The sequence below is a fragment of the Polypterus senegalus genome, chromosome 4, assembly GCF_016835505.1.
Source record: "Polypterus senegalus isolate Bchr_013 chromosome 4, ASM1683550v1, whole genome shotgun sequence".
Lineage (NCBI taxonomy): Eukaryota > Metazoa > Chordata > Cladistia > Polypteriformes > Polypteridae > Polypterus > Polypterus senegalus.
Window position 1 is genome coordinate 246670065 of NC_053157.1, and position 23564 is coordinate 246693628.

The following is a 23564-nucleotide window of genomic DNA, read 5'->3' on the forward strand; positions in this document are numbered from 1 at the left end:
CTCTTCTAGTGCTCCTGTGTACCGTCATCAGTCCACACCTTGAACCTGTCCCTGTCATTCAATACATAAGACACAAAGTTCCTCCGGATATCAAGAGTGAGCCTGATATGGCCGTGCAATATGTAACAAAGAGAATGGAAAAGGTTGGTGCCATCTCCGGGCATGGAAACCACTCGGTAAGTGACAGTTCTTTGATCGATGGTGATCACCTCGATAGACATGTTAATGGGGATACGGTTGGAATGATAAAGGAAATGGGTACCTGAACAATGTAAAGTGAGTCTAAAATACCTACACAATAGCTATAATCGTAATAAATGAACAATAAAACAGCGGAGAAGCCGTGGATTAAATAAAAAGGCTGTAGTTATCAGCAGGGGAGGCGTGAATCCATGGCGAAGCAAGGAAGGGAATGTAGAGACTGGAGCGACGGACGGCCTTATATAGGCAGGCAGCCAACAAGCGTGGGAGGCGTTGGGATGGGGGACCAACGGCGCTCACCACGTGACGAGCTGCAGGCTATGGACGATATATGTACGTAAGTAGGATTCAGTTAGCGTTGGGAACCTGTGTACCAAATTTCTTGAAGATGGGCCCATAAGTAACAAAGACCGTTGAAAAGTTCAATATGGCGGCCGACAGTGGTGTCATACCACCGAAATAAGTGTGTACATTGGTTTCGGTTAGCGCAGGGAAGCCGCCTACCAAATTTCGTGAAGATGGGGCCATAAATAAGAAACCTAAACATGGAGGACGTTGTCGACTGTTATGACCGTTATGTGTAGAATTTTGAAATGAAACCTACTTAACCTTTGTAAGTAATCTGTAAGGAATGAGCCTGCCAAATTTCAGCCTTCTACCTACACGGGAAGTTGGAGAATTAGTGACATTGGAAACTTCAATATGGCGGCCGACAGTGGCATCACACCACTGAAATAAGTACATACATCGGTTTTGGTTAGCGCAGGGAAGCCACCTACCAAATTTCGTGAAGATGGGGCCATAAATAAGAAAGTTCAACATGGCGAAAGTTGTCAACCGTTATGACCGTTACAAGTAGAATTTCGAAATGAAACCTGCTTAACTTTTATAAGTAAGCTATAAGGAATGAGCCTCCCAAATTTCAGCCTTCTACCTACACGGGAAGTTGGAGAATTAGTGACATTGGAAAGTTCAATATGGCGGCCGACAGTGGCGTCATACCACCGAAATAAGTACGTACATCGGTTTTGTTTAGCGCAGGGAAGGTACCTACCAAATTTCGTGAAGATGGGGTCAGCCTTTTACCTACACGGGAAGTTGGAAAATTGGTGACGTTGGGAAGTTCAATATGGCGGCCCGACAGTGGCGTCATACCTTGAAATAAGTGCATTACATCGGGTTTGGTTAGCGCAGGGAAGCCGCCTACAAATTTCGTGAAGATGGGGCCATAAATAAGAAAGTTCAACATGGCGGACGTTGTCGACCATTATCGACCGTTATCGACCGTTATGACCGTTACATGTAGAATTTCGAAATGAAACCTGATTAACCTTTCTAAGTAATCTGTAAGGAATAATACAGTATATATATACAGTATATTGTAATTGACTGCCGGGTCCCATGCCCGGTCAGGATGACTCTGCTGTATATGGTCCGGGGGAGCAGCCATGGGTTCCTCAGCACCTTCCCCGGGACGCTTGGTTGTAGCCTCCCTGGTTGATGTTGCCGCAGTTTCCTGCTGGATTTCATGGGAAATGGAGTTCTCCCCAATCCTGTGGGATCCCGGGATGGCCGCCAGGGGGCGAGGCAGAGATTGTTAAGTCCAGCTGGTTTAATCATCTACCCCACACGGGAGTGCAATTGGGAGCAGTTGAGCAAGCACCAGGAGTACTCCTGGGAGGGCCATAAAAGGAGCCAGCAACCACCACTCTGAGCCAGAATCTGGAGGAAGGGGTTGCCTGAGAGGAGTGGTGCCGCCAGCGGAAGGATTGCTGTGTTTAAAGTAAGATGCTTTGGGACTGTGTTATACCTGTTGGGTTCACGGGGAAAACGTGCCCCACAGGGGAAGAGTGTTTGGACTGTGTAAGTGTTTGGGACTGTGTTGGGCCTGTGGGACACAGAGAAAACGTGCCCCACGGCTGAAGAGAAAATATATATATATACACATATAAACATAAACATATATATATATACATATACACATATGCATATGCATATATATATATATATATATATATATATATATATATATATATATATATACAGTGGAACCTCGGTTTCACGAGTAACTTGGTTTAAGAGTGTTTTGTAAGGCGAGCAAAGTTTTTTAATAAATTTTGACTTGATAAATGAGCGATGTCTTGCAATACGAGTAGTATGGATACACTTTGTCTGCTGAGTGTCATATGATCACAACTGAGCTGATGGTTCTCTCTCTCGCACACATCTCTCTCTCCTTATCTCGCTCGCTCGCGCGTGTCTCTCTCTCTCTCTCTCCTTATCTCTCTCTTGCTTGCGCGCGTCTCTCTCTCCTTATCTCGCTCGCGCACGCGTCTCTCTCTCTCTCTCTCTCTCTCTCCTTTCTTGAGAGCAATCGTCTCCTATTCTCCGTCTGAGTCTGTGTGCCTCACTCATATAGTCAACATCCGTACAAGCATATACTGTTTACTACAGCATTGTGACTGTGTGTGTGTGTGCGCGGTGAAATGCGAGTCCCCATCTTGCGCCCCAAAACACGAAGCTAAGTATCAGTACTTTAACAACACCAGCTTTATTCAGCTTGACACAGCAACAGCACTGTTATTTATTGTTGCGGGATCTTTAAAATGTTCCTTGTATCACCCATCGACGGCAGGCGCTTATAGCATGTCTGCGATCTTTTGGATGGCTTTAACGGCAAACTGCTACAGTGCTGGAAGACTGCGATTGCTTTGGGACACTCTTCCGCGTGTCGTCCCATTGGGTGGAATCCCACAAGAGTTTAGAAACTCGCTCACACCAGCCATGATTCTTTTTAAAAGTAAATTGCAGGTTTATTTGTTTTATGTATTTTTTCTTTATATTTTGTATTAATCATTTTTATATGAATAGTTTTGGGTTGTGGAACGAATCATCTGAGTTTCCATTATTTCTTATGGGGAAATTCACTTTGATATACTGAGTGCTTTGGATTGCGAGCACGTTTCGAACAATTATGCTTTCGCAAACCGAGGTTCCACTGTATATATATATATATATATATATATATATATATATATATATATATATATATATATATATATATATACATATCTACATATATACACTGTCACAGATGTCTGGGGTTCTTACCTGGCCGGGATGCCTGGAGGGACTGGATAGAGACATTAAAAGCTTCCGGGTCAGGAGGACACAACCGCCCTGGAGCAGGATAGGAGCGGGAGAGGAGGAGAGATATCCCAACTCGTTGGGACCCGTGGCCTCCACCAGGGGGCGCCTTAAGCCTCCTAGAACCCGGGAGAACTTTACTTCCGCCACACTTGGCAAGATGGCGGAGGAACCTGCCAGGGACGCCCGGAGTGCTTCCGGGGCAAAGGGCAGCACTTCCGCCACACCAGGAAGTTCTGCCAGAAGTTCGTATCCAGCCACCTGGAATGAATCCGGGCGGGAATAAAAGGGCCCGCCTCCTAATAGTCTGGGAGCTAGAGTCGGGAGAGGGAGCAGGACGAAGCTCCCAGGAGGAGATTGGCAGACAAGGACTGAGAGAAAGAAGGATTATTGGGTGATTATTGCTTTATGCATTGTGTGGTGTTTTGGGACTGTATTTATTTATGTTAAATAAAAGTGTGAACTTAATAAAGAATGTGGTCTCCGACTATGGTGTCCGGACAAGTATCACAACACACATATACATACACATACATATATATATATATATATATATATATATATATATATATATATATATATACACATACACATACATATAAACATATATATACATATACACATATACATACACATATATACATATACATACATATCTAAATATATACATATACACATATACATACACATACATCCACATATATATATACATATATATATATATATACATATCTACATATATACACACGTACATATACACACCAACACCAACTTGACGAACTGTGGGTTTATTAAATCTGCCTTTGTGTGCATGTAATGGTTTTTTGTCAGCGTGAATGACCACTTTGAAGTCTTTGTCTATATCTAAAATATTGTTCATTGCAGAGTGGAAGTCCTGGATGTAAGTGTTACATTCATGCAGCATTTTTTGTAATTGCTTGACCAGGGGTATGTTAACTCCCGAAACATTAGCGCAGTGCATTTGTGCTTCCTTTTCATCGTCCCTGATGAAATTAATTTGCAAAAATTTCTGTTCTTCACTCGGCATAGGTAAAAGACTGCCAATAAAGTGATACACTTGTCCCTGAACTTTAAGTGAAGGCATAAAATTTCCCTCAATGATTTGGTTAGCACCAAATGACGTCATTTGAAATGCACTGTTGTACTTTCGAATGTTGTTCAAGAAATGCTCACTTTGAGGATATTCGCCATTGAACAGGCCCTCAAGAAGGTCAGGAAGCTTACGTAAAGGAGTGAGAGAGACTTTGCCACCATTACAGCACAAACCAGGAGACTCGCATTTCCACTTATGAGCTTGACAATAGTCACAATGAACATCCAAGGATGCAATGTGTACTGTTTTGTCAGATTCAAAATGTATTTTTGGGTCTAACGCAAATCAACAATCGGCTTTTTTGAGCCAAACCTGTTGTTTTCGTATGAGCTGCTTTTCATTATTGGGATCGTACCTAGAAACAGAAGCTCTATGAACTTGTGGATTTGCCTCTGAGTATTTAGCGACAGCGTCTCTATGAACTTGTGGATTTCCCTGGGAGTATTTAGCGACAGCGTCCCTATGAACTTGTGGATTTGCTTGTGAGTATTTACCGACAGTGTCTCTATGAACTTGTGGATTTGCTTGCGAGTATTTAGCGACAGCGTCTCTATGAACTTGTGGATTTTTCTGTGAGTATTTGACGGCAGCTGCACAAAGTTGTTTCCGTCTAGCTGCATCAGAAAATGTACTAAGACGTCTGACACGCCTCCTTTTTACTGTTTTCTCACAGCTTGGATTGCTGCTGTCATAATCGGTTTGAGTGGGACTTGTACTGAAGTAACATTCAGCATCTGTCAAGCTATGTAAGCATACAACCAGCTTCATTGATAACTTTGTATCCAGCTTTTGAGAGTTAAAAACATTCATAAACATCAAAGTGTCCACTACTCAAATCGTCACCTGTCAATCTAAGATGTTTAAGAGGCATTGGCGGTTGTCCAAAGGTGTAAAATATTTGGCCCTTTCGGTACACTTGAAAGCGACAACCGAACAATTCAGTGGCAGCCATCAACTCACATGCAGAACCATAGGTGAAGGGCTTAAGCATTTCACTCTTCTAGTGCTCCTGTGTAGTCTAATTATCTCCTGTACTATCATCAGTCCACACTTTGAACCTGCCCCAGTCATTCAATACATAAGACACAATGTCCCCCCGGATATAAAAAGTGAGCCTGATATGTCCATGCAATATGTAACACAGAGAATGGAAAAGGCAGGCGCCATCTCCGGGCATGGAAACCACTTGGTAAGTGACAGCTCTTTAATCAATGGTGATCACCTTGATAGACATGTTAATGGGGGTACGGTTGGAACAATAAAGGAAATGAGTACCTGAACAGTAAACTAAATCTAAAATACCTACACAATAACTATAACAATCATAATAAACAAACAATAAAACAGCAGAGAACCCGTGGATTAAATAAAAAGGCTGCTTCCTTGGCGAACCAAGGAAATGAATGAAGGCAGCGCAGCGCCTTATATGGGCAGGCAGTCAGCCAAAGAAGGGAATAAAGAAATAACTATAATCGTAATAAACAAACAATAAAACAGCGGGGAAGCTGCGGATTAAATAAAGGAAATGGGTACCTGAACAGTAAACTAAGTCTAAAATACCTACACAATAACTATAACAATCGTAATAAACAAACAATAAAACAGCGGAGAACCCGTGGATTAAATAAAAAGGCTGCTTCCTTGGCAAACCAAGGAAACGAATGAAGACACCGTAGCGAAGGACGGCCTTATATGGGCAGGCAGTCAATTACGTGGGAGGCGCTCTGATTTCCGCAGTAGCTGCACTTATGAATATGCTAAGCACAGTCCTTCACCCGCGCATATCTAGGTGAACGGCCTTATATGGGCAGGCACTCAATTACGTGGGAGGCGTGATGATGCGGGACGCAACTCCGCCTCACACGGTGACCGAGCTGCAGGCTATGGCCGTATATATATGGACATAAGTAGGTTCCAGTTATGACCGTTACGCGTAGAATCTCGAAATGAAACCTGCTTAACTTTTGTAAGTAAGCTGTAAGGAATGAGCCTGCCAAATTTCAGCCTTCCACCTACATGGGAAGTTGGAGAATTAGTGATGAGTCAGTCAGTCAGTCAGTCAGTCAGTCAGTGAGGGCTTTGCCTTTTATTAGTATACTAGCAGAATACCCAGGTCAGCAGGAGAAGTAGTGTGTTAAAGAAGTTATGAAAAAGAAAAGGAAATATTTAAAAAATAACGTAACATGATTGTTAATGTAATTGTTTTGTCATTGATATGAGTGTTGTTGTCATCTCTCTCTCTCTCTCTCTCTCTCTCTCTCTCTCTATATATATATATATATATATATATATACATAGCAAAATACCCGCGTTTGGCAGCAGAGAAGTAAAAAAGAAAAGGAAACATTTTAATAATAACGTAACATAATTGACAATATAATTGTTTTGTCATTGTCATGAGTGTTGCTGGCATATATATATATATATATATACACTTACACACACACACATATATAAACATATATATACACATTATATATATATATATATACAGTATATATATACATATATATACATATACATATAAATATATATACATATATACACATATATATATATACACACACACACATATATATACACACAAACACATATATACACATATACATATCTACATATATACTGTATATACACATATATATATATATATATATATACAAATCTACATATATATATATCTACATATATATATATATTAGGGGTGGCACTCGATTAAAAAAATTAATCCAATTAATTACAGGCTGTGTAATAATTAATCTTGATTAATCGTATGTAATCGCACACGTAAATTTGCCCCAAATCGCAAATGTGTTTTTTAATTTAAAAGGGTTTTAGTGGGCGACAGAATCAAATAATAGACATGGACATGAATATTGTAAACTCAAGCTCTTTTAATTTCTGAAAAAAAAAATGCTTTTAAACTGCATTTGAATTCAAAACAGAAACAAAAATATCATCCCTGGTTAAAATTGGGCAGACTTAAAATTAAAGTGGTAGTTTAAGTACTTTAAGTACATTTTCTGAATGGTATTGTCTTTAAATAATAATAACCAAAATTTCAACATAAAGTGCAGTTTTTCTTCTTAAAAAAATAAGTCAGAAACATAAAATGTAATTTGACCAGCTTCACCTTTAAACTCTGAGTAACCTTAGCCAAAATTATTTTGTACATTAGGCTAAAACAGTGTGATCATTGAACATTTTGTAATTAGATGTAATTAGAATTACTAACGGTCACGGAAGTCCAATGATCCCCAGTAAGAGCCACAAAGTCTGCTTTCTGTAATGCATCTAATTTTGCTTGCTTTTCAGTGTGCACAAAACCAAGCTTTTATCAAGGCTTCTCGGTAGTTTTTTGAAATTAAATTTTCCTCCGATCAGTCGTAGGAACGTGCTTCATTTCGAGTGTAACATTTTTGTAGCTGTGATGTGTGCATCAGTGTAATCGATGTACCAGGAAATCATGCATTGACAAAAGTTCCCCTTTGCTTGGAATTGAAAGTGTGATTAAATATGTTATTTTTTGTTATGGAGTACATGCATCAAAGCTTCTCGGCTGTGCTTGTGCTAAGAGTAGGAAACATTTTAAAAATAACGTAACATGATTCTGCGTTAACCGCATATTTTTTCATACGTCTCAAACCAAGGAGATACGAGGGTAAAATGAATCTGGAAGCACGCGTACATACTCAGTACATCCCCTCTCGGGAATCAAACCTCGGATGTAGGCGATAGAGGCAAAGCCTCTACAATTGCGCCACGGTGTGTGGCTTATCTATTGGAGAGTATGTAGATCGGGGTATATATATATATATTCACAGCGGAGACGTAGTGTGTTAAAGAAGCTATGAAAAAGAAAAGGGAACATTTTAAAAATAACGTAACATGATTGTCAATATACAGTAATTGTTTTGTGAGTGTTGCTGTGATCAAGGATTCGATTATCATTATTTGTTTCAATCAGGGTCGTAATTGTACGATGTGTTGTGTTCAAGTTACATTCTGTGTTTGTTAGTCGTTGTAAAGATTAAATTCTGTAATTACAGCCACATTAGCTCCACAAATGAGACACACTGGTTTACCGGCAATGTCAGTAAACATATACTCAGCCTCCCATCGGTTTTTAAAGGCTCTATTTTCAGAATCAACTTCTCTCTTCGGCATCATGTGAGCTAGCTTCGCAATAACTTGCAGCATCATAAGCTAGACTTGATTAACGTGGTAAGTGTTCGGCAAGGCAGCTGAAGCGCTGCATCATGGGATCTGTAGTTTATTGTGTTACCAGCGCTTCATATACCCGGGCCATTAATAACAATAATACAGTATATAAAATGATCGCTGGCGGATATAATTACACGCCGGGCGGATGTGGCCTGGGCCTTGAGTTTGACACATATGGACTAAATAGAACTTGAAAAGATATATTTTTTCGTACATCGAGCCCGCGTGCTATTGTGGTTTTGCCAATATATATATATATATATATATACACTAATAAAAGGCAAAGCCCTCACTCACTCACTCATCACTAATTCTCCAACTTCCCGTGTGGGTGGAAGGCTGAAATTTCCCAGGCTCATTCCTTACAGCTTACTTACAAAAGTTGGGCAGGTTTTATATCGAAATTCTACGCGTAATGGTCATAACTGGAACGTATTTTTCTCCATATACTGTAATGGGCTTCAGCTTCACAGCAGTGGGGGGCGGAGTTGCGTGTCGGGTCATCACGCCTCCTACGTAAGTATGTAGAGAACAAGGAAGACCTCCAAAGAGCGCTGAACATAAAATGCCATTTCACAATTGAGAAGGCAGAAAAAGATTATGAAGCAAGTGATGCATACAAGCTTATTCATAAGTGCAGCTACTGCGGAAACAAAGCACGGTGTGAACCGTAAGTTTACATTAAGTTCGCGGCTTCACTCTATCGTGGATTTTATATGAAAGCATAACAAAATATATAACACAGATTTTTCGCTGCTTCGCGGGTTCTGCGGACAATGTGTCTTTTTACTTCCTGTACATGCTTCCTCAGTTGGTTTGCCCAGTTGATTTCATACAAGGGACGCTATTGGCGGATGACTGAGAAGCTAACCAATCAGAGCACGCAGTTAAGTTCTCCTGACTGAGAAGCTAACCAATCAGAGCACGCAGTTAAGTTCTCCTGACTGAGAAGCTAACCAATCAGAGCACACAGTTAAGTTCCTGCGTGCTGAATGCAGTGTTAACCAGGAAGTCTCGTCTCGCTCATTCAGCATCAACGTGTTTTGCTGTGTAAAGAGTTGTGCTCTTTTATGTTTATCTTTACCTTTACCTTTATTATGGCTCCAAAACGATCTGCTACTGCTTCAGGGGCCGTGCCCAAGCGTAAACGGAAGATGTTAACGACTGCCGAAAAGGTAAACGTTTTGGATTTGTTGAAGGCTATGATTCTTTTTATTTAAAAAGTAGGAAAGGAATATAAGATCTATGACCGCAGTGTCCTTTTAACCAGGGTGCAAAACGAGTTGTAAGCGGATGTAATAAGGCAGTAGTCTGGATGGAATCTGCTTTAGGGATATGGATTGAAGACTGCCAGAAGAAGAACAAGGGCAGTGCTACACAATCGCCTGAAGTGGCTCCTTTAGGGGCTGTAACGCTCTCCTTTGTTGTGCAGTAAAATTAAACTGATCGTTATCGGACAAGTCATCGTGTCATTGTTGGTGAGTAACCATAATTAATTTTCTACTTACAGTACTTAGTACACGTACGTACGTTTAGTGTCACTGTACACACATTTACTGTATACAATTTTTCTTGCATTGTACGTATTTATTGCTGGTGGCCTGTCTATCGTAATGGCTGTAAAATATGTGATATCGGAGACACTCAATATCTTTAAAATAGTATTTAGGTTTTACTGTATATAAACAGTGTGTTTATATACATAATTTCAATGAATCTTACCTAATATCTAAGAGAATACAAAGAGATTATGCTGTATAACTCTGCGGGGAATATTTATAAACAGTGTGTGAGAGTTTATAAGGGCTTAAAATATATAAAAATAACCATACAAACATATGGTTTCTACTTCCTACCTCTTTCCTTTCTTCTTCTCTCACCAACTCTCTTTCCTTTCTTCTTCTTCTACTTTCTTTTCTTCTTCTTCTTCTTTCTCTTTTTCTCTCTCGACCTCCTTCCTCCTCCTCACAAGCTTCGTCTCCTTCCTCCCAACTCTGGCTCGTCTACTGGAAGGAGGCGGCCCCTTTTATCATGACCCGGATGAGCCCCAGGTGCTCCCCTTGACGTCACCTCCTGGTGTGGCGGAAGTGTCAGGAAAGCACCTGGAAGCCCTCCGGGTGACCTTGGAATTACTTCCGACAGCACTTCTCTCACTGTCCGGGCGCCCCCTGGCGGTGGCCACGTCCTCTCATAAAGAGTGTCCCAGCTGTGTCCCTGTGGCCCCCAAATAGCCCTGGGTGGCTGCCCTCTCGTGGCCGAGGAAAAGTATTGTCCAACACGGGGACTATTCAGGTGTCCTGGCCGGGCAGTGTCCCCGGTCATCTGTGACAATATATATATATATATATATATATATATATATATATATATATGTGTGTGTGTGTGTGTGTATATTTATATGTATATGTGTATGTGTGTATGTGTATATGTATATGTATATGTGTATGTGTGTGTATATATATTGTGGAAGACTGCCGGCTTCCCAGGCCGGTCCGCACCCCCAGGCCGACAGGAGGAGCTCTCCCGACACCAGGATCGTGCCCCGAGGTCCAGCAGGGCCTTATGGACTCTGTAGTGTTTACACACAGCCCTGCTGGATACCTTGGGGACCACCAGGAGTCGCTGTGGGGGGACTTGTGGGATCGGTTGTGCCTTATGACCCGGGAGTACGCCACAGTCACGTGACGGGAAGGAATGGCGTGCTCCCGGGGTGATGTAAAAGACTGCTTGCCCTGACCCGGAAGGGATAAGGAACTGTGGACTGCTGGGACAGGAACACCTCCGGGTCAGGGGTTATAAAAGGACGGTGCCTCAGTCCAGACACTGAGCTGTGCTGGGTGGGAGAGGAGCAAAGTGTCTGGGCGAGGAGGAGAGGTTATTGTGTTTGTTTAAAGAGTTTATGAGTAGTGTGGAAGGTGCTTGGTGCACTGTGGGAAAAAATAATAAAGAGTCTTGGACTGTTACCTGGTCTCCGGAGTTGTACCTGAGGGTTCAAGGGTGCACTACTGCCCCCTACTGCCACAATATATATGTATATGTATGTATATATATATGTGTATATATATGTATATGTATGTATATATGTGTATATCTAGATATATATATGTATATGTATATATATGTGTATATCTATATATATGTATATATGTGTGTATCTATTTGTATATATATATATATATATATATGTATATTTAAACTCAAACCGATTATGACAGCTGCAATCCAAGCTGTGAGAAAACAGTAAAAAGGAGGCGTGTCAGACGTCGTGGTACATTTTCTGATGCAGCTAGACGGAAACAACTTTGTGACGCTGCTGCCAATTACACAAAACAATTACTTTGACAATCATGTTACATTATTATTAAAATGTTTCCTTTTCTTTTTCATTACTTCTTTAACACTTACTCTCGCGAAGCTGGTATTTTGCTAGTATATATATATATATATATATATATATATATATATATATATATATATATATATATATATATATATATATATATATATATATATATATATATATATATTTTGAGCACTGCCAAAAAGGGACCCAGCTGCCCTTCAGATACCCCCTCTTAAACAGCTTTTCAATGAAACAAAAACACACTCTCACAGCTCCTCTTTACGGGATGAGCTACAGGCTCTTGCTGACTTGCTGCATGACGTGCTCCTCGTGTGGGGCTTTGAACATTTAAAAGTCTGAGCCATGGCCATTCTGAGGTCTCACTCTCTTGTCTCTCTTCCCCCATACTCCTTCTGCTCCAGCCGCTGCTTCTGAGTTGCTGTACTCCCTTGATGAGGAAGACTTTGTGTTCTTTTGAGCAGGAGTCGGGGCCGAGGCATCACATTTGACAGCTGTTCCCTGTGTGGCTGGACCACTTCTGAAAGAGACTTGTGTTTGTATCTGCCAGGACAGCAATAAAGTGTCTACTCCTTGGAAAACCTTCTGTGCTCTCCTGTGCACCTCTGTGACCCATGCCTGACAATATATACATATATATATATCACTTCACATTAGTTATGAAATGAGCTTCTTTCCTGATTCTCTCTTCAACAGATTTTTAAATAAAGTTTTGAAATTCCCCAAATTTGAAAATAATACTATATTATTATATTTCTTTTTGTTTTGTTTTTTTTTTTGTTTTTTTTTGACATGAAAATTTTGTGGCAGTGTTGCTGTGCTACAGAGATCTTTTTTGTGAAGATGGAGGGGTATGAGGAGGGGTTGTGGAGGAAATGATTGAGTGTAACACACTATGTAAAACTACACTGTTAAACTAATCTGTTTCTGCACATCCCCTCCACAATTAAACTTTTTGTTACTTTTAAAGGTTAGCTTGCTATCTTAATTAGTAAAACTTTCAGATGCTCTCCTTCACATCGTACTTAGGGACAACTTGTCTGTTCTGTGCAGTGGATGTCAAATTTTGCTGGCTATGTTATGGGGGCCTGTGAGAAGTAATAACATTAAAGAGTCGCTTGTTCTGCTTGTTTTTCTGTTATTTGTCTTCAAGTTCACACAAGAGACACCTGCAGCCCCTCATCTTCAAATATGGAGGAGCCCATAACATCAGTGCCTTAAACATTTACATTTATATTCATTTGCTTGCAGACGCTTTTATCCAAAACGATTTACAACAGAAGCAAACATAATCAGTAACATTAGGCTGGGAAGTGTTGTAGAACAGGTAACAAAAAATGATTGCCACAAGTGAAAAGATGTGATAACTAATAATAAACAATCATAGATTATAATCAATAAAGTAGTTAAACTTAAACAAGTTAACCACCAATATAAAAGATGACAGACCATAGTTATTGTTTATTTTTCTTGTTTTTGACCCTTTCATCTGTTCATAACACAGATGGGTCTTCTTAAATGCATTGAGGGAGTCAGCAGGTCAGATGGAGGTTTGCACCTCAGTCCACCAACTGGGAACTCCACAGGAAGAGAGTCTGGACTGAGACTTGATACCCCACAGAGGCACCATCACCAGACGCTGTTCATGGCAGACCCGAGTGGCTGAGAAGGAGCAGAGCGCCTCACCAGAGGCTCCACATACGCAGGGGTTGACCCATTTGATGTTTGGTGCCTTGTATTAATCCCTAAGGGGGCCTTTCAAGTGACCTTTAGAGGTCCGAGTGTTGGGTCAGCCTCTGGAGCCTCTGAGCCGCCAAAAATTTTTATTACCACCATTTAGTTTTATTATTATTTTTATCTTAAGAGAAATTACCTGTACTGTGTAAGTTATTTTTAACTGCGTAAGACTACTTCAGGTTTGATGTCAGTACAGAAGAACATGGAACGGTCAGAGAGCTTGTCTGGTCCTGAGTCAGGTGATGCATGCGGCAATCTTATTAAATGCCTGCTAATGACATCTGTCTGTGTCCGCTCTCACAATGGGGGCTCCTCACATCACTCACACAGAACTGCTAAAGTGGGTTTTGAAACCGGTGGACTCTTGAGATTTCACTGTCAAAAGGACACAGCATTACAAATGGAGAAGGGAAGAGCAGACTTGGAGAAACTCGCTTGTTTGACTGTTCACTAACAGATGGACACTGAGCTTGGATGCCCTGACGAGTTCACTCCCAGCTTCACCCGAGTCATTTCCAGGTGACTTCAGCTAAGCGAGCCATTTGACCCGCATGTAGAGCAATCAGCTTAAAGCCTTCTCGAGGCCAACACAGAAGAAAGCTGGGAAACATCAACTTTAAACTAATAGGATCGTTTTACAAGTGACATGAAGTAAAAAGTGACAAAACTAATATTGACTTTGGACCACACAGCATGTTTGACGGATTTGTGAAAAGACCAAACAAGACCAATAACAACAAGAAACTGCCTGCCTTGAGATACAATGAGCAATGAACTGGTGCAGGGCCTGCGACCGACGTGCAGGTGAAACCACGTGACCTGTGAGAACTGCACTCAAGTCTTCTTCTTTCGGCTGCTCCTGTTAGGGGTTGCCACAGCGGATCATCTTCTTCCATATTTTCCTGTCATCTGGATCTTGTTCTGTTACCCCCATCACCTGCATGTTCTCTCTCACTACATCCATAAACCTTCACTTAGGCCTTCCTCTTTTCCTCTTCCCTGGCAGCTCTATACTTAGCATCCTTCTCCCAATATACTCAGCATCTCTCCTCTGCACAAGTCCAAACCAACGCAATCTCGCCAATCTGACTTTGTGTCTCAACAGTACAACTTGAGCCGAACCTCTAATGTACTCATTTCTAATCCTATCCACCCAATGCAAATCTTAGCATCTTTAACTCTGCCACCTCCAGCTTTGTCTCCTGCTTTCTGGTCAGTGCCACCATCTCCAACCCATATAACATAGCTGGTCTCACTACCTTCCTGTAGACCTTCCCTTTCACTCTTGCTGATACCCGTCTCTCACAAATCACTCCTGACACTCTTCTCCACCCATTCCACCCTGCCTGAACTCTCTTTTTCACCTCTCTTCCACAATCCCTATTACTCTGTACTGTTGATCCCAAGTATTTAAACTCATCCACCTTCGCCAACTCTACTCCTTTCATCCTCATTTCATACCACTGACCCCTCTCTCGTTCACACACATGTATTCTGTCTTGTTCCTACTGACCTTCATTCCTCACCTTTCTAGAGCATATCTCCACCTCTCCAGGGTCTCCTCAACATGCTCCCTACTATCGCTACAGATCACAATGTCATCAGCAAACATCATAGTCCACGGGGACTCCTGTCTAATCTCGTCTGTCAACCTGTCCATCACCATTGCAGATAAGAAAGGGCTCAGAGCTGATCCCTGATGCAATCCCACCTCCACCTTGAATGCATCCATCACTCCTACTGCAGACCACGCTACAGTCACAATTCCCTCGTACATATTCTGTACAACTATTACATACTTCTCTGCCACTCCTGACTTCCTCATACAATATCACAGCTCCTCTCGAGGCACCCTGTCATATGCTTTCTCCAGGTCCACAAAGACGCAATGCAACTCCTTCTGGCCTTCTCTAAACTTCTCCATCAAAATCCTCAGAGCAAACATCGCATCTGTGGTGCTCTTTCTTGGCTTAAGCCATAATGCTGCTCACTAATCATCACCTCACTTCTTAACTGAGCTTCCACTACTCTTTCCCATAACTTCATGCTGTGGCTCATCAATTTTCTCCCCCTGTAGTTACTACAGCTCTGCACATCCCCCTTATTCTTAAATATCGGCACCAGTACTCTTCTTCTCCACTCCTCAGACATCCCCTCACTTTCCAAGATTCCATTAAACAATCTGGTTAAAAACTCCACTGCTATCTCTCCTAAACACTTCCATGCTACAACAGGTATGTCATCTGAACCAATGGCTTTTCCATTTTTCATCCTCTTCATAGCTGTCATTACTTCCTCCTTGCTAATCCGTTGCTTCTTCATTCATAAGCCTCTCAAAGTGCTCTATCTATCTTTCCATCTGCTCAACACACTCTCCTCGCTTGTGAGTATGTTTCCATCTTTATCCTTTATCACCCTATCCTGCTGAACATCTTTCCCAGCTCGGTCCCTCTGTCTACCCAATCGGTACAGGTCCTTTTCTCCCTCCTTAGTGTCCAGCCTCTCATACAACTCATCATACGCCTTTTCTTTAGCCTTCGCCACCTCTCTCTTCACCTTGCTCCTTATCTCCTTGTACTCTTGTCTACTTTCTGCATCTCTCTGACTATCCCACTTCTTCTTTGCCATCCTCTTCCTCTGTATACTCTCCTGTACTTCCCCATTCCACCACCAGGTTTCCTTCTCCTCTTTCCTCTGTCCAGATATCACACCAAGCACCCTTCTTGTTGTCATCCTTACTACATCTGCTATAGTTTCCCAACTGTCTGGTAATTCTTCACTACCACCAAGTGCCTGTCTCACCTTCTCCCTAAACTCAACCTTGCAGTCTTCCTTTTTCAAATGCCACCAATCCTTGGCTCTGCCCTCACTCTTTTCCTCTTCTTGATCTCCAACGCCATCCAACAGACTACCATCCTATGCAGTTTAACTACACTTTCCCCTGCCACAACTTTGCAGTCTGCAATCTCCTTCAAATTGACTCTTCTGCATAGGATGTAATCTACCTGTGTGCATCTTCCTCCACTCTTATACGTCACCCTATGCTCCTTCCTCTTCTTAAAATATGTATTTACCACAGCCATGTCCATACTTTTGGCAAAACTCACTGTCATCTGATCTTCTTCATTCCTCTCCTTGACACCATACCATATCATCTCCTCGTCTCCACTGTTCCCTTCACCATCATGTCCATTGAAATCCACTCCAATCACCACTTTCTGTTCCTTGGGTACACTGTTCATCATTTCATCCAACTCACTCCAAAAATCTTCTTTCTCACCCATTGCACACCCAACTTGCGGTGCATAAGCACTAACAACATTCACCATTAGACCTCCAATTTCCAGCTTCATATTCATTACTCTGTCTGACACTCTTTTCACTTCCAAAACACTCTTCACATACTGTTCCTTCAGAATAACCCCTACCCCATTTCCACACCATGATAGAACAATTTGAATCCACCTCCAATCCACCTGGCCTTACTCCCCTTCCATTTAGTCTCTTGCACGCACAATATATCAACCTTCCTTCTCTCCATCATATCAGCTACCTCTCTCCCCTTACCAGTCATACTGCCAACATTTAAAGTTCCTACCCTCAGTTCCACTCTCTTTACCTTCGTCCTCTTCTCTTGCCTCTGGACACGTCTCCCCCCTCTTCTTCTCCTTCTTCTTCTTCCACCAACAGTAGCCCAATTTCAACCAGCACCCTGGTGGCGGTCGTTGTTAACCCAGGGCTCGACCGATCCAGTATGGAAATGTGCATTGTTGCCCGCATATTGATTTGGCAAAATTTTTCACCGGATGCCCTTCCTGATGTAACCCTCCCCATTTATCCGGGCTTGGGACCGGCATGAAGAAACACACTTGTTTGTGCATCCCCTGTGGCTGGGTTCTGCAAAAGGGATTTACAGGAAACACATGGCTGCACCTCAACTGATAAGCAGGGACTTCTCAGGTACTTTGATTATTATGGGCCACTTTGGGAATCTGTGACAAAGCTATCAGTTTTCAATTCTTTAACACAGAAACACACTGTAGATGTGTTCAGAAGGGGCTTCATTGTCACATATCAAAGACACATGGGGTCTGACTTATCAGAATTCTGTCCAGATTAAGTTGGAAGGAACAAAATGGACAGTCAGGCCCTTCAAACACTGCGAGTCAGCGAGTGAACAAAATGACCAGCAGTATGACTAAACAGTGAGGTGGGCTACAAACACATGGTGCTCACTTTGGACTCAGAACAAAAGCTTCAGAAACCGGCACTTTGTCTATCTGTGCCATACATATGGGGAATTTGAAAATTCCAAAGTCATCAGTAGTTTAAAGAAACAGTGAAATGAATAGAGCCTCAAACTTACAGTAAGCATTTGTGAGAATGTGATAAACCAAACACCTGTAAATGATAACCAGTTCATGGACATCATCCTACTTTGCAGACCCCGACTTTAGTGATTTCTTTTCAGATAAAATTGCCCAGCATCTCCACTCAGGGCGTCTTTATAACTGTGTAGTCCACATTTTATCACAGCTACATAATAGAAGTATGCAATGCTGTGTTCTTGTTGTACTTGAAACCGTTCCTCAGGTGTTAACAGTTAGCCATGTAGATCCTGATCTCCATTGATCCTGGCCGCAGTATCCTCTGCCCTCAGACCCAATGCTTGTTACCAAATCTCTCTACCCAAGCATCTGCCATCCTTCAAATGTTTTTTCATCCACCAACAGCTTGCATTTCTAACTGGGGGGTACTCACCATGTCACCCTACTTTCTGAGATACCCCGACATCTTGCTGACATCCTTATTTATTTTTCTTTCTGTCCTGATGAGCAGCTCCTACTTCTGTTTGATGGCCCAGATTGCATCCTCTTACATCAGCACTGGTTGGACTCCTGTCTTATACCACATACAGTTATGTTTTATTGACAGTCTCTGACCATTTGTACCTCCTCCCACTTTCTTCCATTTCTCAGCTCGGCGTCAGTTCCATGATGGCTGTTTGTCAAGCACCTCTTGTGTCAAACACCCAGGCCAGATATGCCACTTGGTGGACTTGTCTGAGCTTGACATGTCGGCTGTCTATGGCTCAGATTCTCTCATCCCCTTCTTTATGGCTCACAATTACATCTGCCTTTCCAGCATTTACTTTTAATCTTTTTTCGTGTTTTATTGAAAATATTTATTTTAAAATCTAAACTGTAAATTACAGCCATATTCTCTTTTTATATATATATACGTTTCTTTACCTAAAAGCACCCCATACTATTTGCACAAACATGGCATATCAGGCTAGTAATAAAGGAAACAAAGAGGTGAATGTGCCCCGTGTTGATTTGTGCCTTGAACAATATCACATGGGGCGGCACGGTGGCGCAGTGGTAGCGCTGCTGCCTCGCAGTTAGGAGATCCGGGTTTGCTTCCTGGGTCCTCCCTGCGTGGAGTTTGCATGTTCTCCCCGTGTCTGCGTGGGTTTCCTCCTTGCACTCCGGTTTCCTCCCACAGTCCAAAGACATGCAGGTTAGGTGGATTGGCGATTCTAAATTGGCCCTAGTGTGTGCTTGGTGTGTTTGTGTGTGTCCTCCGGTGGGTTGGCACCCTGCCCGGGATTGGTTCCTGCCCTGTGTTGGCTGGGACTGGCTCCAGCAGACCTCCGTGACCCTGTGTTCGGATTCAGCGGGTTGGAAAATGGATGGATGGACAACATCACATGTGTAAAGTCACATTGCGATTCTCATTAAAGGTGTTGGACACCTAAACACTTTTATTCACTCAACACTCCTAGATCTCCTGAGAATTCCGTAACGTCCTCTGCTAAAATAATTATCAGTTGTTTAATTCTTGATCCAGGGATGGCTTCGCATTTAATACCCTTTGTTACAGTGACGTACAGTGAGGTTCATGTCTGGTGACTCCTTCAGAGTCAGAGTTACAAATATATGAACCAGCATGCACCTTGACTACTGGTTATGTTTCATATCTCATCAGCATTCTTTACACACACACAGATAAGGCACATATTTGGCTAAGAAAGAATGTTACATTTATAGTGGCGAGAGAGAGACAGCGGAGAGTGCGCATTGGCTCTGCACCCTCCATGTGTTCTCAATTTGCCGTTGCAGTGCACTTGTGTTTCTGATGTCACCTCTGCGTAGAATGGGCGCCTTCAGGGCGCCATGGTACTGTCTGCCTTACCTTGTGCCTTTTCACTGCGGTTTTATGTCAGATCAGCGAGACTAAATATATCACATACATTCATTAAAGATATTAGCCAGACTGTGAAAAGTCAGGGTGTATAATAATTGTGTCTTTAAATATTATATTGGCGACATACAGAGAGATAGTATCAGGCACACGCCAATCACACGCATCAACCCAATGTGTGAGGGACAGCACAGTCCAAGGTGAGGTGAGGTGAGGCGTTGCCATCCTTCGTGTTTCTCCCCTGTATTTGAACAGGAAATGCACAAATTCAGTGATTTTGACTATAAAAATTTAAATTATTGGAATCATACAGAAAACAAATTCATAGCACAGACCAGTGGACACTTTTATTTTATGTTATGATTATTAGTTTTTTACTTTTCATGATGACAGGAGAGGCTCTGCCTCCCATGCCTCCCCTGACCGTACGTACCTACCATGTTAGCCTACTCTTTTATTCACAAAGAAGATATACAGAAGAAATTTCACTGATTATGTTCTTTATTTACATTCCAGTGCTTCACAATGGTGATCAAAAAAAAAAAGAAAATCACCCCACAGGGCAAAAACAAATCCACAAGCACTTATATTCCTAAAGGACACTTGACACAGTTGTCTATTACTCAAAACCTCAACAACACGCCACACAACAATACCGCTTTACAATATTTAAAAATGAAGTGGACAGAGTTCTTCTTCAGGGCAATGCCAAATGGGAACCATTTTTAGTTTCCCAAAGGCCATTCCACATGAAGGTTCCAGAAAGAACTTTTATTTATTTAGATACAGCAAATATCCATGAAGAGATGGCAACAGCCTTGTGAAACACCAATTAAAAGGAATCTTGCTGTATACCATATCACAGGCCAAGCTCAGGTTTTTTAGGTCTAGTAATGTCCAGCTAAATAGTCTGACCATACAGTAAAGGCTTCATTTTGGTTTTCTAAATATCAAGCACAAAGTACAAAGAACCAACTTCATATTCAAAGAACCCTTCAAACAATGAAACAGAGCTTTCTCAAGCAATGGTTCTACAATGATCCACACAACCCACTAATGAATTACACCATGTTAAAATAGGGGTATACCACAAAGAGCATTTAGCATATGAGCCACGTTTAAATCGAGATGCTATTCTGAGCCGGGATTGGCACCACTACAGAGGATTAGTGTTAGTGAAAATCACGCTTGCCAACCAACACCCCGCTACTGTTGATTTTTCTCACGTGAACTCTTTCAAAGGTTAATTTGACTCAAGTGACCTTAAAGTTGAAACATGGATTCATAATCCTTTCCTAGCCGATACAGACTGCATCAGTGATGAAGACCTTGACAAAGATGATCTCATTAATTTAAGACAAAGGAAATGTTACAAAATGCATTCAACTTGAAGAGTCTTGGAGACTTCTGGTGTGCATTGACACAGACCACCTACCCTCGTCTGGTAAAGCGAGCTGTGAGCGCTCCAATTCCCTTTGCTATTACACACCTTTGTGAGTCCGGGTTTTCAGCACTTGTGTCTATCAGAACGAAAAGTTGAATTAGATTGGAGATCAAAGATGATATGTGTGTCACCTCGTCAAAGACCACTCCACAGTTTCATATGCTAACCAAGGCAAACAAGAACAGTCTATCTATCTATCTATCTATCTATCTATCTATCTATCTATCTATCTATCTATCTATCTATCTATCTATCTATCTATCTATCTATCTATCAGACCATGAATTTAGCCTTTTGTCCATCAGACTAAGCTCCATTTCAAAACAGGGCACATTATTGAAAACACACCGTCCGCAACTTAAAGCATGAAAGTGGTAACATCATGTTGTGAGGTTGCTTCTTTGCAGCAAGACCTAGTAGGCCTGTGACAGGAAAGTGAATGCAGCAAAATATGAAACCATTCTGTAGGAAACCTGATGTCATCTACAAGAACCCCACAATTTGGGAGAAGACAATGAGGCCAAACATAAAGCTAAAGCTCCAGGTGATAGGCTTCCAAACAATGTGAATGTTCTGGAGGGGCTGACTTAGAGGTCATATCTCAGTCCAATGGAGAAGTTGTAGATGGCCTTGAAAATGACTGATCAATCACCATCAACATGACACCTCTCAGAACTTCAATAGTTTGACGAGAAAGAATTAATGGGGACAAATGACAAAGCTGAGAGAGGGAGACGTGAGCAAAGACTCCAGACTGTCACGGCTGCCATCTACTAAACACTGACTTGAAGGGGGTGAATACTCCTCTGTTACTTGGTGTAGCTGCGTTTGTCTAAAATTACCAAAGTTCAGCAGCTCTAACTCAAAAAATGGGATTCAACAAAAGCCTGATGTGCAGAAATGATTCCACGGACAAAATATCTTCATTTTTAAAAGTTTAGTAAAGTTTCAAAATAAAACAGTTCACACAAAAAAGAAAATGAAAACAGCAAAAAAAGGAAAAATTAATGATAAGAAAAGTTCAGTTCTAAGCTTAATCTTGTTACATCTCAAATCGTTACTATTTACTTAACATTTCTGAACCATTTCATAACGGTCAGAAAACTGTATGCTTATCCCATCTCTGAGTAGAAAATGTGTCTGTTAAGTCCCTATGTACTGGGACCTGTTCTAAACAACAACTGAATCTATTATCACACTGTTTCTCAGTTAGAGCAAGAAGGTTCTGAAGAAGCAAGAAGACTGAGAAGCCACTTGTTGAAGGCATTTGTTGAAGCACAGAGCGGAGCAGCGAGCGGAAGCACAGCACAGAGCGGCGGCGTCTCCCAAAGGCATGTAGCCCTTTGCAAAACCCGGAGCATGTTCATCTGAAGTAAAGCCGGCGGCTGACCAGTAGAAATAACCGGCAGTGAGAAATTAAAGTCAATCGCACAGTGGGTGGTGGAAACTTTAAACCGACGGTCTCTTAGTGATTCAGCTGAACGCGGAAAGCACTTAAGTTACTACAAAAACGGCAAAGATGACTTCAACATTTAATGTAAGTTCTATCTGCCCTCTGCCCATTGAGGGTACGTTTATATGTTGTGTGTCCTGCAGTATGTACAGCTCAGGTTTTCCGGCCAACAGAGCAGATACCTTCACCTGCCAAAAGTGTTTCGTTAATTTAGAGTTGGTCGGGAAAATATGCGAATTTTAGGACCGCGTTCGGAATCCGATAACGATTAGGCAAATTGAAAATTGGATTGACTCGGTTTGTTTAGATAATTCGGCTACTTCTGATTCGACTTCAGTCTCTCAGTCAGTCAGTGCACCGAAATCAGCAGCACCAATTCAGCCACAGGGCGAGTGGGTAACAGTAAGACGGGGGTCTAAGAATCCAAAATTTAGTCCCCCAGCACCCAGGTCACCAATTCGGACCCAGAACAGGTTCTCAGCTCTCCACAGCGCGCCTGTGGAAACTGAGAATAATAAAGTGCTCATAATTGGCGATTCCATAGTGCGGAATGTTAGAATTCCAAACTATGTTAAACCAGCAGTTAATGTTAAGTGCCTCGCAGGGGCCAAGATTTCTGGCATAAAGGCCGCATTGGACCGTGTTGCCGATGAAGTATCTACCTTATTGCTGCATGTCG